General features: G+C 47.0%; 1 long non-coding RNA gene across 2 annotated transcripts; it reads right to left on the bottom strand.

Annotated features, from left to right (window-relative positions):
- Positions 1 to 279: 279 nt before the first annotated feature.
- LOC310660154 lies at positions 280 to 4,708 on the bottom strand. 2 transcript variants are annotated; one of them, XR_014503248.1, is made up of 2 exons: positions 4,694 to 4,708; positions 280 to 819 (listed from the first exon to the last, which is right to left on the bottom strand). It is a non-coding gene; the product is annotated as an uncharacterized lncRNA (long non-coding RNA). The 2 variants fall into 2 exon arrangements; XR_014503249.1 differs by lacking the exon at positions 4,694 to 4,708 and adding an exon at positions 2,969 to 4,230.
- Positions 4,709 to 4,945: the final 237 nt, after the last annotated feature.

The following is a 4,945-nucleotide window of genomic DNA, read 5'->3' on the forward strand; positions in this document are numbered from 1 at the left end:
AAACAAACACGTTGAGCACCATACTCAAACACTTCGAGTGTCATAATGTGTCCTCAGGGTTTTGCCTTATTCTGGCCAGCCTTATGGGCTAGAGAGGAAATGGAAAGTTGCAGGATGAAGAGCTGTGTCTTTCTGAGGGAAAATGCTTCTAGTCTTACTTCTGAGATAATATCCTTCTGCTCTGCTTCTGACAGCAAGCTGTATCAACAACAGATGCCTGTAACTATGCCCACTTGGGCCCTCACACAGTACACAATTTTTGCTGGTCTTCAGACACAGTCCAGCTCTCAGTGCTTTTATTTTAATAATGATATTGCCAATGAAAAAGTTTGCAGTTTATGAAGAGTGTACAAAGTTCGCCATCTTTATGCCATCTCACCCTACCAGTAGGTATATCTCCACTGAGGCAGAAAAACAAATGTGTCAGCATTGGCAAGTCTGTGATGGAGTGAGGCACCAGGAAGGGGTGGCATATTCAGTCAAGGCTGACCCTACCATATGGGAGATGAGGTAATTGGCCTGATGAGAATGAGGATGTAGAGCAGCATCCCAACACTGGCCATTCCTCCTAAGCATTCTGGTCATTCTCCTCTGTCGGAGTTCAGAACTGTGTGTGCCACAGCCCGGTAATGTACCCCAAACTAGCTCCTCGGGTGCATTGGGAACGATGACCCCTTTGTCATCGTTGCGGTAAAGTTTCCTCTGCCCGTTCAGTCACCTGTTGTACATACAAATGGGAGCAGAGGCACCACCTCGTTCTTTGCTTCAGGTGGCAAAAGGTCTTGGGTCAGTCCTGATTTCGGCAGCAGAAATGTGAACCTGGAAGGAAAAAGACTAGCCCAATATGGTGTCTAGAATGCTATGTTTGCAGCTAGAGCATATTGGACATACAACATGTGCAAACCTAATTTATGTATAACATGCATAATGGTCGCAATAATGCGGATATAGCCCAAATAATCAGAGGTATATGGTGTATCCAAAAAGGGGGGCTGCAACAACTTCTCCCTTCCCTACTTTTTTTAAAAAAATCTTTTTTATTTGATTTTACAAATATAGAGTTAACACAATATCAAATACATATCCATATCTAGAGATTGCCCTGAAACTTGAGACTCCCCTCCATGGGTCCTGTTGTCAACATTTTCAACGGCATATTATTTTGTAATCTATATTTTGAATCAATCCATATTGTCCACAGTGTTTGTTACATTACAAGTGTTATTAAAATCCTGCCAATGGTTTCATTTGCTTATAGCGGTCTCCTAAATAAATTATGGGACGCAGGTGGCGCTGTGGGTTAAACCACAGAGCCTAGGGCTTGCCGATCAGAAGGTCATGAATCCCCACGACGGGGTGAGCTCCCGTTGCTCGGTCCCAGCTCTTGCCAACCTAGCAGTTCAAAAGTACATAAATAGGTACCGCTCTGGGGGAAGGTAAACAGCATTTCCATGGTTCAACAGAAGCAGCTAAGTCATGCTGGCCACATGACCTGGAAGCTGTACGCCAGCTCCCTCGGATAAAGCGAGACGAGCGCTGCAACCCCAGAGTCGTCAGCGACTGGACCTAATGGTCAGGGGTCCCTTTACCTTTAAAGCGTGTTCTCCTTCAGGGAGGGCACGTGTTGCGGTGGGGTCTACTGAGCCACCCCTCTGTTACCAGGCAGGGTCTCTAAAGATGGCCTGGGGCAGTGATTGGTTCACTGGGTTGCTGGGGTAAAAGTTATGTTGCAATTTTGGTGGGAGGGGTAAAAGGTTTTAATACTCGGCACGCAGGCTTGTACTTTCTCTTGTGCTGCGTGCAACGGATCACCCGCCCACCCGCCCTAGAGTAAGGGGTTGTTGCGTTGACCTTGCTATTGCCTGTCATGGGGTCATCTGCCTTTGAGCAGGGGCCTGGTAGGAATTTTTCCACCTGGCAAATTGGCTGGCTGGGTTGTTTTTGCCTACTGCGTAGCAAATCGTCACAACTTGTAAGGTTGTGGTTAGGCATTGGTTATAAATTGGTGGAGGAGGGGTTAGGATAGGCCAGGGGTCTGCAACCTTTAAGACAAAAAGAGCCACTTGGACCCGTTTCCGAAGAGAAAAAAAACTGGGAGCCGCAAAACCATTGCGACATTTAAAACAAATATATCTCCGGAGCCACGATCTGACAGCGGGCGGGTAGGTGACGTCGGGACGGTGCGTGACTAACGCACGCACCGCCCCCATGCGACGTCACAGCCAGTACAGCGCCCACCACAGTGGGGAAGTGGGGAGTATCGGGGCGCACAATGCGCCTCCTCCCCTTGCTAGTATCCGCCCCGGAGCTGCAGCAAAGGTGTAAAAGAGCCACATGTGGCTCCGGAGCCACGGGTTGCAGACCCCTGGGATAGGCTGTGCCTGCCCCTCCATGGTTGCTGCGGAAAGGGAATTCCGTTAAAGGAATCCTGGGGCTTGCCATCTTTTCGTCCAATCCCTGGAATGGAACTAGGGCCGGTAAGCCTTCGGGGAGCAGGCGGGTGAGAGTTGAGGGTCTGTGACTCAGCTCCAATTCCTCCCCGACTTGCTTCCCCCCGCACTGTCTTTCGGTGGTGCCCGGAAGTCAGTTCTGTCCCCAGGCGGGGGGACAGATAGTCTTAACCAATGCCTAAACAACCACTCACGGTTTGTATTTGAATAAAGTTGTGGCCAAAATCATGCCAAAAATCTTAAACAAAAATTACGTGTCTGTTGTGAGTTATTTGGGGGGTGGATTGGGGACCTCGACACGCAAATAAATTTTTCCCATTCTTTCTTGAAGTTTTTGTCTTCTTGGTTCCTGAGCTTTCCAGTCAGTTTTGCCATTTCGGCATAGTCCAACAGCTTGATTTGCTATTCCTCTCTGGTGGGGACTTCGTCTTCTTTCATCTCTGGGCTAGTAGCATCCTTGCAGATCTTGTTGCCTCCCTTCCCTACTAAGCCACTCATAAACACAATGTTCCACTAACCTTCTGTATCCCAGCTCCACCCATGGAAGCCCCTTGTGTTAGCCATGACAGCTAAACTTCATCTCCAGATCCACCTCCCGGTTCTTATCTTGGGAACAAAGCAAAAAGGACCAATCTGTTGACCTTACACTCTGCTTGTAATCCCTTCAGAGGCGTTTGCCTGGCCACTGTGGGAAATAGAGGGTGATACTTAGCTGCCACATCCCATCAGTGCAAGGATTTTTGTTTTCTCAATATAACTTCCAGTTATTTGTTACAACCCCACAAATAACTGGAAATCTACAGGCAGTAAGGTTTCGTATACCAGGATCTCTGTAGGAGGCTCTTCAGTTCAAACAGCTGCAAAAGTGTGGCTGAAATGCGGCGAGGCAAAATCTCACCAATAACGCAGTGAAACTAAACCGCTGTACAAGCTAAACCTTAAGTCTGAATCTTAAGTCAACGTTACTTTGGGTCTAGCGATACTTCAAGCTGACAGTCTGTTTCTGTGTACAAAGTTCAAGTATGCCGTTTGTGTAATGCTCTGTATTTTACCTTTCTTTTTGGTCCTAGCATAGAAGTAATAACCCAGGCAAGCAAAATATCAGCCTGCAGTGCAGTGCCAGCTGTAGCGCACATCATGCCTCAAATATATTTGCAGCACTGGCTCTGAGGTCACATAGTTCAGTGGAGCATCTGGAATGGGTCTGAACAAATTCTTGCATATTTTGCCATTGAAATAAAATACATTGAAAGAAGCAGCTGGAGCTTCCACTCACCTCCAATCAGAGCTTGTCCAAGGGCTCATTGCAAACAACAGGCATCTTAGCATGAATGACATATGTACCATTCTTATTCAACACTCAGGCCAGTGAGACAGTGAAAAAGGTATGCATGAATTATACTATGTTTTGGTATAAGCAGCTAAGTGTTAGTCATGGAGGATATGAACATATAAAATTATTTCTTTCTTTGGCAATCACATGTAGCCGAGTAAGATTGTCTTCCCTGAATCCTGATCATTTTGCTTAAACTTTTGCTCTGTAATCACCTTACTCCTAATTAAAACAGCTATACAGTGGTACCTCAGGTTACAGACGCTTCAGGTTACAGACGCTTCAGGTTACAGATTCCGCTAACCCAGAAATAGTACCTCAGGTTAAGAACATTGCCTCAGGATGAGAACAGAAATCATGCTGTGGCGGTGTGGTGGCAGCAGGAGGCCCCATTAGCTAAAGTGGTACCTCAGGTTAAGAACAGTTTCAGGTTAAGAATGGACCTCCAGAACAAATTAAGTTCTTAACCCGAGGTACCACTGTACATGAAATATAACACACTTCTGGGAATTCCACAAGTATCTGTAACACAAACAGTGATAGTGTACACCGGTCTACTCAGAAACAAGTCCCCCCCCCCCAAGTAAAAAGCAAAAGGGAGCAAGTGGCGTTGTGGTCTGAACCACTGAGCCTCTTGGGCTTGCTGATCAGAAGGTTGACGGTTTAAATCCCCATGGTGGAGAGAGCTCCCGTTACTCTGTCCCAGCTTCTGCCAACCTAGCAGTTTGAAAGCACACCAGTGCAAGTAGACAAATAGGTATCACTGCGGAAGGAAAGTAAATGGCATTTTTGTGCACTCTGGTTTCCGTCACGGTGTTCCGTTGTGCCAGAAGCTACTGTTAGGTCTATCATGAGATGTCCGCCAGCTTCCAGCCACAGATACCAGCAGCCTTCAAGGAAGCAAACTTGCCTTATTATCGCTCCCTAGCATCCTACTGCCAGAGGATTGCCTCCTTCCATTCACCAGTTTGCCTCCTACAAGTGGAAGAAACCTGGGCAGTGCTGAATGTCACATCCATTGCCAGGTGCGTCCTGCTGGAAATAAAAAAGGGCTTTCCCCTTGGCCTGCCTGTATATCCACTCAGTTGCCAAGTGCTTTTGTGACATCACAAGAAACCCACAGCCAATGGCAACAGCTGGGGAGGCATCATCTTCATTTTTT

The sequence above is a fragment of the Podarcis tiliguerta genome, assembly GCF_965153285.1.
Source record: "Podarcis tiliguerta genome assembly, chromosome: 11".
Lineage (NCBI taxonomy): Eukaryota > Metazoa > Chordata > Lepidosauria > Squamata > Lacertidae > Podarcis > Podarcis tiliguerta.